This window comes from Ipomoea triloba, chromosome 5 (assembly GCF_003576645.1).
Source record: "Ipomoea triloba cultivar NCNSP0323 chromosome 5, ASM357664v1".
Classification (NCBI taxonomy): domain Eukaryota; kingdom Viridiplantae; phylum Streptophyta; class Magnoliopsida; order Solanales; family Convolvulaceae; genus Ipomoea; species Ipomoea triloba.
In genome coordinates, this window is record NC_044920.1 from 15,139,324 (window position 1) to 15,151,192 (window position 11,869).

Sequence of the window (11,869 nt, forward strand, 5' to 3'; positions counted from 1 at the left end):
TGCTATATATATATATATATATATATATATTTTTTTTTTATTGCACTAATTATATTATTTGATTGTTATAATTATGCCTTTAGAAAAACATGTTCATTAAGATTGAATTTAGAGCCTTTTAGGACTGAATTAATTACTTATTATGCATGATTTAATACCTTTTAGGTGAATTTAGTGCCTTTAAGAATAGATTATGCATATTCTTACTCTTTCACTCAATACTCCACTTCTTTTGGAGGATTTCAAAGCACATAAAGTACATAAAACTCTTCATAGTACTACCCTATTTAAAGTCTTATCCTTAGGTCAATCTACATTTATATAGATCAACCAAACGATTTTACTTCAAATATGAGAACACATGATTTAGGGATTAGGGAAGTTTCTTGGGGAGGAATACTAGTTCCTTGGCCCTGGCTTTCACGCCTTGCTGGCTCAAACCGCCATATTGCTACTAGTCCCTGCGACACTACTTTGTCTAAGGAGTTGGTTTGTAATGGAGCCTTATCACCAACCAACTTTCCTGGGAGTATACCTAAAGATTGTCTATCATGTTTTGGTTTAATTTGTTTGATTAGGCTTTAAATACCCTTGCCATTGTGATTATGTTCAGTTTTGGTCAATTAAAGAGTAGCTACAGCATCTTTAATTTACTGAAATTTCATATTAAGGATTAATCACATAAAGTTTAGGCAAGAAACCTTGTAGTTAACTCTGCGTTATATAATAAAATTTAGCCCACAGGCAATTTTGTTATATTTAAAGGGTTAATTAGGATAAAATACTAAACTATGATCATAATTTCTCCACTGCGATTATGCATCGGCATATAGCTTGGTAGTTTTGTCATTAAGGGTGGATAAACCTTACCCAAACCGTACCCATTCTGTTTCCACCATTCAGTTTTGGTACCCAAACCGTACCCATTCTGTTTCCACCATTCAGTTTTGGTAATATTATGTACTTCATTCTGTTTCCACCATTCAGTTTTGGTAATATTATGTACTTCAGTTACTCTCCACCATTCAGTTTTGGTAATATTATGTACTTCAGTTACTCTCTCTCTCTCAGTTTTGGTAATATTATGTACTTCAGTTACTCTCTCTCTCTCTATTATGTGCCTTAAACAAATCCTAACCAAGCCTGAAGTTAACCACTAATTTGGACTAGTCACATATGCTATTTTTACAAATATGAAAACGTTAAAAATGTGTCTTACCATAATTTGGTTGTCATTGTTAAATATTAATGGTGGTTATAATGTTGATTATTACCATCAAATATTTTAATTAATGAAACCATTAATAGATTATTACCATCAAATATTTTAATTAATGAAACCATTAATATATTATTACCATCAAATATTTTAATTAATGAAACCATTAATATTAATATACCATCAAATATTTTAATTAATGAAACCATTAATATTAATATCGTATTCAGTTATAAATCCTGAATTGTTTCCAATTACGTTTATGTGACATATCTCAAATCGGCGATGTCATCCCATCAATTTCATGAAGTTTCAAATTTTTATAACTCCATCTATTTTTAAACACCACTTATTTTGTCTTTTCTTTTCCCTTTTTTTATATGTTCTCAAGTATTGAGTTCATTTATTTTTGTATAATCACTGGTTTATAAAGAACTAAAAGAAGAATAAAAGATAGAGAAGGTATGGAAGATTTGTTGGAGAAAGATGAAGAAATAGGTTTGTTGAAGAAAGTTGAAATGGGTTTGTTGAAGAAAATGTCTACAGAGATGAAGAGTGAGGAAGAAATCCCCTCTAGCAAAACTGTCAGTAAGTATAAAGGCATAAGCAAAAAGAGTTAGCTTAGATAACGGCATTTTGTTTGGTTGCTTAGGGTAATTTCTAACCTATCATTTCTTATTATTGGATATCGCTTGGTAGATCGTAGTGCTAACTTTTAAAGTCTTCCATAAATCAGAACAAGACTTTTACTTGAAATACATGGAGCTTGCACTGCGTAATGTTAAAGGTGATGGGAAGGATGTATCTACTAAAAATGAGGTATTCTATATAAACACCTTAAGCATAAAAAGTTGATTTCTTCATTTCTTGCATTTAGTATTTCGATTCTTTCTTTTTCGAAGATGCTAACCGTTGCAGATTAGGAATTCCATTTGCGGTTATTTTCCCCTTGAAGGTGGGTTATATGTATGCTGATATAATGTTACTTTTTGTGTGCAATTGAATTATGGCAGTATATAATATTAATTTGATTTCTTTTCTCTCTCTCATGCAAATGCATGCATGAGGAACCCCAACCAGAATTTATGAAAGATCTTTATTCTCTGAAAGAATTTGTGCTTGAGGATCAAGTTATTGTAACGACAATGACTGGATCTAATTTTGTTAGAGTTATTCAATATTTTCTTAAGAGTGTTGATGATAATGTTTTTCCCACAATTAAGTCTATAGGTCACTTTGCATGTTAGACCCCTAATCCAATAGGATTACAAGTTACAATTTTCGTTATTGGCCTATGAGAGACTAGTGACTGGATTTGAATGAACGGTTTTGTTCTTCCCAACTGGGAATGAGGAGAAGCAACATGAAAGAGAGAGTTTGTAAAAGAGATTTTATTGCTGCTACTTAATTTACAAAAGAGCTACAATAGGAAGCAACAATATTATACTTTGAATATAATGAATCCTAAATATCTTAGTTGTTGAAAATAAAAAATCTCAATCCTGGTGATTGATCTGCTGTATCATATGTTGATCTTATGTTTTATTCTATAGTACTATTTGCCCATGAATGCATTAATGACTCCTCATATTGTTATTATATTTATCCAGAGCTTCGTTGACTTTGTTAGAGTTTCACGGAAGCAAGATGTGGAAAAACTTATGCTGAAGCTGTTAAGTTTTATATGTCTTCTTTTGCTTCTGACCCTTTTACTTCTTTTGAAAAGGTAAGTGGTGTTTCAATCAACGGATTATTTAATCTGATAATTTCTAAATTCTAATATTTAGGTAATTGCAAACTACAAAGAAAATTCAGAAATCCACGCGTAAATTTAATGATCCTACAATTCAAGTAATATATGTGAAGCATTTTCAGCTGTTTATTGAAAGGGAATTGGATGTTACATTTCAATAAACTGCTGAAAATGCTTCACATATGTTACTTGAATTGTAGGATCATTAAATTTACGCGTGGATTTCTGAATTTTCTTTGTAGTCTACAATTACCTAAATATTAGAATTTAGAAATTATCAAATTAAAGAATCAACACCACTTACCTTTTCAAAAGAAGTAAAAAGGTCGAAAGTAAAAGACGACATATAAAACTTAACAGCTTCAGCATACCCCTTACTTTCGTGAAACTCTAACAAAGTTAACAAAGCTCAAGATAAACATAATAACAATACGAGGAGTCATTAATGCATACATTAGCAAATAGTACTATAGAAGGAAGCATAAGATCAGCATATGATACAGTAGATCAATTATCAGGATTAGATTTCTTATTTTCAACAACTAAGATATTTAGGATTCATTATATTCCCAGCATAATATTGTTATTTCCTATTGTAGCTCTTTTATAAACTAAGTAGCAGCATGCTCTAGAGGGAGATGGGAGTTGGAATTGAAATAAAATCTCTTTCACACTCTCTGTCTCATGTTTTGCTTCTCCTCATTCACAGTTAGGGAGAACAGAACAGAACCGCTCATTCAAATCCAGTCTCTAGTCTCTCATAGGCCAATAACGAAAATTATAACTTGTGATCCTATCGAGTTAGGGGTCTAACATGCAAAGTGATCCTATCGGATTAAGGGTCTAACATGCAAAGTCACACTAACCTCTCATGAAAACTTAATTATGGGAACAACATTATTATCAATACTGTCAAGGAAACATTGAATAGCTCTAACAAAATTAGATTCAATCATTGTCGTTACAATAACTTGATCCTCAACTTGTTTGAGGACAAATTTTTTCAGAGAATAAAGATCTTTCATAAATTCTGGCCGGGGTTCCTCCTACATGCATGGGAGAGAGAAAAGAAATCAAAATAATATTATATATTACCATAATTCAATTGCACACAAAAAGTAGCATTATATCAGCATACATATAACCCGCCCTCAAGGGGAAAATAACCACAAATGGAATTCCTAATCTACAATGGTTAACATCAAAGTTGTTGAATATACGAAAAGAAAGAATCTAAATACTAAATGCAAGAAATGAAGAAATCAACTTTTTATGCAGAAGGTGTTTATATAGAATACCTCATTTTTAGTAGATACATCCTTCTCATCACCTTTAACATTACGCAGTGCAAGCTCCATGTATTTCATGTAAAAGTCATGTTTTGTTTTATGAAAGACTTTAGAAGTTAGCACTGCGATCTACCAAGCAATATCTAATAATAAGAAATGATTGGTTAGAAATTACCCTAAGCAACCAGACAAAATGTTGTGATCCAAGTTTTCTATCAATGTCCGCTTTTTCCTTGATATCTTTTGTCATTTCAATGACAAATGAGAGCCTATCCAAAGCAACTTCATTAATACCATCCATCTGGATTCGGGGAAGAAAAAAAAACAGAGTATTACTTAGGGAGCTAAGACACAAGAAAATTACACAAGAACAAAAACTAGAACTTAGTTGTGGTTCTAGTGAAAAAAATGAGTAATAACATAAAGGAGAAATGACAAAACAATGTACAGATTATACTGCTTAAAAATATATTTGAGTAGCATCAACCTGATTGTAAATTATCAGATTTGATAGAAGGTTAGCCAAAGAAAATATTTCGATGTTGCTTAGAAATGCTCTATTAAGATAGAAACTTACCAGAAAAGTGAAACCAAAGGAAGAAGGTCAAGAAGCTCTGGCTTTAATAAGTTCAAATTGAAGACAACATCTGCATAGAGAACATCATTTGTAAAGAGGTAATGTCGCCAGTGAATACTTAGGAGTAAACAATAAGATTAATAATCACTACTAAAAGAAATAAATAGCCAAAAACTAGAGAGAAATGTTATTAAAACTAAATTGAGAGAGAGGGGGGAGGGGGGTACGCTACTAGTGATGGTGGCTTCGGCGGCAGTGGTGGGTTGGTGGCGGCAGAATGCGTCGGCAGCGGTGGTGGGTTGCTGGTTACGGCCGTGATGGCGGCTTCGACATATATATTAAAGCAAAATGATTTTGGCTCTCAAATTCCCGCCCAAATGAATAGTGTAAAAGAAAATCTCATTAAGTTAGTTTTTCCAATAACTAAGAGTAATTTGTAAATATATAAATCAAAAACTTGTTTCTTACCACTGATGCACAACTCCTACTTCTCTCATGTAGATCGAGCTTAGTTAGTTGATAATCTGCAAAACTTGCAAAACTTGCTCCTAGAAAAACAAAGATAAGATTTAAAAAAGATTTTCATATATAAATCAATGATTTTTCTCAAGGATATGAAGATACAAGCAAATCTCTCATAGATCGCGATTATTGATTTATGAAAAAAAAATTCATATTTTCTTCCACACACACAACATAGAAATCAAAGTAGGCAGCATATGTAACACTTACCACTATTACATTATTATAATATTGGTAGATATTATAATAATAAAAGTAATATATTATTTTGGTGCATTACTTCCATATAATCATTAGTTAAATAAGGTAAATAACTAATGGTGATTGTAAAAGTAATTAGGGAAGGGATACGTTGATGGCATATGGATAGTATAAATAGAGCCCTTTGGTCCTCTCTGCTTAACAATTCATTCCTCATACACCATCAAGAGAGGGTTGAGAAAGTGAGAGAAACAGTACTGTTACTCTGTTGCAGACCTTCTTCAATTGGAAGTGGCTGGAGGTTAGTATTTTAATAGATACGTATATCACGTGTTTATGTTATTACGTGAATTTATTAGCTTACAGTTGGTATCAGATTCCGGTATAATCTCTGCCTAGTTCTTTCCTTTAATTGCATCGCTATTTGCATATGTTCTATACTTTACTGTGTAATTCAGTTAACAATATGTAAATCTTCTTGTGCATGCAATTATAATATGTTGTGTACATTGGGCTGCTGGACAATAATTGTTTGACATTCAGAAGTAATAAACAATTGGACATAATTGTTTGACATTAGGAGATAATTAACGGAAAATTTCAATTGGATATTCTGCAAACAAATTTTTTTTTTTTCATTACCTTCAACAATGGCGCTCCGGCAGTGTGTTGGTTTCGGCCGGCTGAGCAACGGTGCGGCAGAGCAGAGAGACGACGGACGCACACGAGGCAGGCGGCGGTAACGGAGCCGGTCTTCTCCGGCGACGAGGTTGCTGCTGTCTTCTCTCCTTCAGGCCGGACTCTCCTCCTTTATGCGACCGGACTGGTTCGCAACGCAGCGGAGGGCGGGGGAGTGCGGCGTCGCTGGTTCGAGGCGGAGCTGGGCGGTGGTGGCAGAGATGGGTTCTCCGGCGACGACACTACTCCCGTCTCCTCCTCCAGGTAACCGGCGATGGCTGCGGCTACGCTTCGTCTCTGTCATCTTAACTCTGTTGCGCTAGGTCTCATAATGAAGAAGATGATGAAGTTTGTTTGGGTTGGGCCGGGTCTGGCCCAAATATGGCCAAACCTGGGCTTCTTTAAAAAAAAATTAATTCCGTTTGGGCCTGTTGGTTTGGGCTAATTTCATTTTTTTTAACTATACTCTTCATCATATTTGGACTTCTTCAATTAAGTTATCCAATTGGATTTTGTCTATACTCCATATTAAAATTACTATTCAATTGTGAACAAATTATTTGTTTTAATATGTTTGAATTTTAATTTTAATATTGAATATTCAGTTTAAATAGTATTCAGTGTTGCAATTTAAATATTTATTTATTTATGGAGTAAATTGATATGCATATTTCTGAACATGCCTTATATGTTTTATTTCAATAATTATTTGATTATTATAATTATTTCTTTAGAAAAGTATGTTCATTAAGATTGAATTTAGAGCCGTTTAGGACTGAATTATATGCTTATTATGCATGTTTTAGTACCTTTTAGGTGAATTTAGTGCCTTTTAAGAATAGATTATGCATATTCTTACTTTTTCAGTTATTACTCTGTTCATCCTTTTTTAAAAGGATTTCAAAGCACCTAAAGTAAATAAAACTTTTCATAGTTTTACCCTATTTAAAGCCTTATCTTTAGGTGAATCTATATTCTTAGATCAACCAAACAATTTTACTTCAAATATGAGAACACATGATTTAGGGAAGTTTCTTGGGGAGGAATACTAGTTCCCTGACCCTAGCTCGCCTTGCTGGCTAAAACCGCCATATTGCTACTAGTCCCTTTGCGACGCTACTCTGTCTAAGGAGGTTTTTAATGGTGCCTCAGCACCAACCAACTTTCCTGGGAGTATACCTAAAGATTGTCTATCATGTTTTGGTTTAATTTGTTTGATTAGGTTTTAAATACCCTTGCCATTGTGATTATGTTCAGTTTTGGTCAATTAAAGAGTAGCTACAACATCTTTAATTTACTTAAATTACATATTAAGGATTAATACAACATCTTTAATTTACTTAAATTACATATTAAGGATTAATCACATAAATTTAATTTACTTAAATTACATATTAAGGATTAATCACATAAAGTTTATTTACTTAAATTACATATTAAGGATTAATCACATAAAGTTTAGGCAAGAAACCTTGTAGTTAACTCTGAATCACATAAAGTTTAGGCAAGAAACCTTGTAGTTAACTCTGTGTTATATAACGAAATTTAGCCCACAGGCAATTTTGTTATATTTAAAAGGTTAATTAGGATAAAATACTAAACTATGATCATAATTTACCCACTGGGATTATGCATCGGCATATAGCTTGGTAGTTTTGTCATTAAGGGTGGATAAACCTTACTCAAACCGTACCAATTCCGTTTCCACCATTCAGTTTTGGTAATATTATGTACTTCAGTTACTCTTTCTCTATTATGTGTCTTAAAAATCCTCACCAAGCCTTAAGTTAACCGCTGATTTGGACTAGTCACATATGTTATCTTTACAAATATGGAAACATTAAAAACGTGTCTTACCATAATTTGGTTGTCATTGTTAAATATTAACGGTGGTTATAATGTTGATTATTACCATCAAATATTTTAATTAATGAAACCATTAATGTTAATATGGTATTCCGTTATAAATTCTGAATTGTTTCCAATTAAGTTTATGTGACAATATTCCAGGCATTTTTCGGACTTTAAATTTTATTAAGTTTCCAAATTATATCCGAGAACGTTTCTACAATTAGTGGTTTTAACTATTGTTTTTCCATATTTAATCTCCTATTTAATGATAATAATATTAATTGGGTTTTGAAGAATTAATTTATTAATTTTGGAAAAAACATATTTGCTAAGGCAACTGGCTATTGCCACTAATTCCATAATTCTTTAAGTTCTTTGAATTATGATTTTAGTACGTTAGGCCCATAACTGATTAAGTATGAATAAAGAATATTTAGTGTAAATTCGTACTTTGTAGTTAATTCATACTCTTTAGATTGTTTCATGAATTTGATCACATTAAGTGCATATTATTAGGATTAATTATGCAGTTAGGGTTTGTGAGAGTTTGATTTACAAATGACAATATATACTTTTGGTTAGATATTGTTGGAATTTGTAAATTCGGTCTATTTCTCATAAATTTGATCTTTATGTATTAAAACATTTTAATGGGCTTAAAGTTTGAAATTTCAAAGTATATATTTATTACTTTACTAATCAAAAACAAAAATAAAAGGGTCTCTTTGGTTTGGACTCATTAGATTTTTAATATTAAGTTTATGCTTTGAAAGCTCATATTAAAAATTGTCTTAAGTTATGCGATTTGTTTAAAATGTATGAGTTAAATGCCTAATTTTATGCATATTAATTTGTCCACCGCATAATATTTTGTCATGCAAAATATTTTTTTTATGCCTTTAGCAATGCATAAATTTAGGATGGAATTATATTAGTTCCTAATTAAGTTGGACTTATGCATAAACTTTAGTTACGGTAGTGCCTGAATTTAAGCACATTTGGTCCATTGATTTAGTTCACCCATTTAAGATTTAATCATAGGTGAACCTTGCAATTTTAGTGTATACCCTACAATTTTTTTTTAGGTTTATACCCCCAAACAGTTATACATTGAGTACATATGAATTGAGGAGGCATACTAGTTTTATGGCCATGACTTAATAACATCTTGTGCCACTAGTCCCCTTAAATATCATATATTTAGATTTTCCCATCACAATCTGGTATAATCTGTTTGTTAAAATATTTTTTTTTAAATTATTCATTGCCAATGTGATTTGATTTCAGTTCATTAAAGAATAGCCACTGCATCTTTAATTTACTGATTTCTCTTAAGTTTGAATCACATAAAGGTTAAGGCAATGAATTGATAATTGTCTAGTGATCTTATAATTTTAATTTGGTTGGGGAGTAGCCACAAAATCTTAAATCAGTTAAAATTATATATTGAGCGGTTTATTTTGATCACATAAAATTTTAGACAAATCATTTGTGATTAATTGTATTTAATATGATGGAATTTAGCCCACATGCAATTTCGTTATATTTGTATGATTAATTAGGATTAAATACTGGACAATGATCATAATTTAGCCCACAGGCAATTATGTATCGGAATGTAGTTTAGTAGTTTTATCAGTAATGATGGAAATAAATAAATTTATTTAGTTAATGATTATTTGTAAATAATTTCCATCTCTATCATAAAGTTTAATTTTATGATGCAAACTTTAGATCATATTTCTTAATTTACCCACAGGGATTAAGAAAAGGAACATGATTTCTTAAGTTTTATCGTAATAGTTGTATGAATCTCGTTGATTAAAACTTTAGCCTACAGACAAGTCTTATATCACTTGATTCTTCAACTCATTTGATAGTTGTTTCATCATAAAATTTCAGTTGGATCTAATTGAGTAAAACTTTAGTCCACAGGCAAGTTTTATGTCTCCAGATTCTTCTGTCTATTTAATAATTGAGATGAAATTTTATCATAAGGGTTTTAATTGGATTTAGTAGAATTAAAACTTTAGCCCACAAGCAAGTTTTATGTCAATAAATCCATCACCCATTAGATAATAATTGTATCACAATTTCTTAGAATTTATAAGTTTAGTTCAATTATACTTCTAAGTTTTCATGGTTTGCATTGGGAAAACATGTATTTAGTTACTTCCCAAAATTTAACCACTTTTATTAATTATTTCGCGAATCTTGCTCAGTTATTTGGACTAACTATAGTAAGTTACGTGATATATTCGATATACCTATTTTGGTTTCCAAGAATAAAATGTACCTCTTCGAGTCAAATTCCAACTTGATTTTGGAAAGTGTATTTTATTATTTTAGTATGTCCAACTATGGTGGGGAGTCATGTCCTCATTAGTTATTACTTTAGTTGGATTGGAACCAAATATTGATTATTTAGTATGCCCAACTAATGGTGGGGAATTATATCTTCCTTATTTAGTTGGTCAAATCAATTCTGAGTACGTATATCATTAATTCTGCTGAAGAATATTTTAATTAGTGGGAGTGATCATTTAGAAAAAGATCATTAAGATGCTCAACTAAAGATTCCACAAGTATCAATCTTGTATTTGTTCACATAAATTCATAAGTTCAAATTATTGAACATTTGATTGTGCAACATATTTATGACTATGTTGTAACAATATTAAGGAGTTTATTAGAACAAAACATTTAACTTGTGATACACTGTTATTTAAATAAATTCTTTAGCATTTAATAGAGTCTTTAGTTTCTTCAAAATTGATCCTGGGCCATTTTGATTTATAAGGCTCAAGACAATTTTGCAAGACATAAAAGTAGGACTCATAATGTTCAGTTCATTATAAAGTGGACCTTGAAGTTATTTGGGAAGTTATGGTGTATATTTAAAATTCCACATTTATGGACTTAGAATTTTAGTTTATTGTCTAAGTTGTTGGAATGCTTCTATGACTAAACTATCTTTTGGCTATTTTGATGAGTGGGTGTGACAGACGTGTTAACTCCAAGCTCTTGGCCGTTAGAAGTAGCGCTTAAGTTAAGTTATAAAACTAGTCATGGAACATAGTTAGCGTTATGCTAACATTGAGAGATCTCTACTTAAGACATAGTTAACATTAAGGATCTTAGAGATCATGAAGTGTACTCTCTTGTACAATTTGGATGGTTTTTCTCTTTTAAGTTGCGCATATGTTTTATTTTGAGAAGCATCCATTAAGGTACCAAGAATAAACGTTGGGTTTGTTCATAAAGGACATAAGTTGGGGAATAAAAATGCATGTGATGCATAGAAGATATTACTCTGTCGAGCAGATGACATATCGCTATGATTCATGTGTTTGTTCTTCGATGAGAGTTGTGCTAGTACTTGCACCAAGTGGGAGACTGTAAGACTTTTCCCTAATACAATATATATTATATATTGTGAGCCTTAATAATATGGTGCAAGTGGACTAGGCCCATTAAGTTATAGGTTGGATTGGACATCTAGGTTTAGTCCAATCCACCATATGCTTCTATAAGCCTGCATTGATGGGATGCAGGACAGACAATCATATAGTACCTACAGACATAGTAATCAGACTGCTCAGAAAATACCAGTACACCATCTAGGGTTCTGAGTTAAGTGTGAGACAAAACGACTAACACAGGCAACACAACAAGACATCAGCTATGGCTGGAGATCAATACGATCTATGCTTCCGCTATTACGAGGTTAGGTTACTCGTATATTCATTCTGTATATGTTTTGATAAAATTTATGATCT

At 31.7% G+C, this 11,869-nt stretch overlaps 1 long non-coding RNA gene across 7 annotated transcripts; it reads right to left on the minus strand.

Annotated features, from left to right (window-relative positions):
• Positions 1–1,691: 1,691 nt before the first annotated feature.
• Positions 1,692–6,527, minus strand: LOC116018944. Of its 7 annotated transcripts, none has more exons than XR_004098642.1 (5): positions 6,204–6,527; positions 5,066–5,386; positions 4,839–4,908; positions 4,271–4,562; positions 1,692–4,018 (listed from the first exon to the last, which is right to left on the minus strand). It is a non-coding gene; the product is annotated as an uncharacterized LOC116018944 (long non-coding RNA). The 7 variants fall into 7 exon arrangements; XR_004098644.1 differs by having other exon boundaries at positions 1,707–4,562; positions 5,071–5,162; positions 5,307–5,386; XR_004098641.1 differs by having other exon boundaries at positions 1,707–4,562; positions 5,066–5,162; positions 5,307–5,386.
• Positions 6,528–11,869: the final 5,342 nt, after the last annotated feature.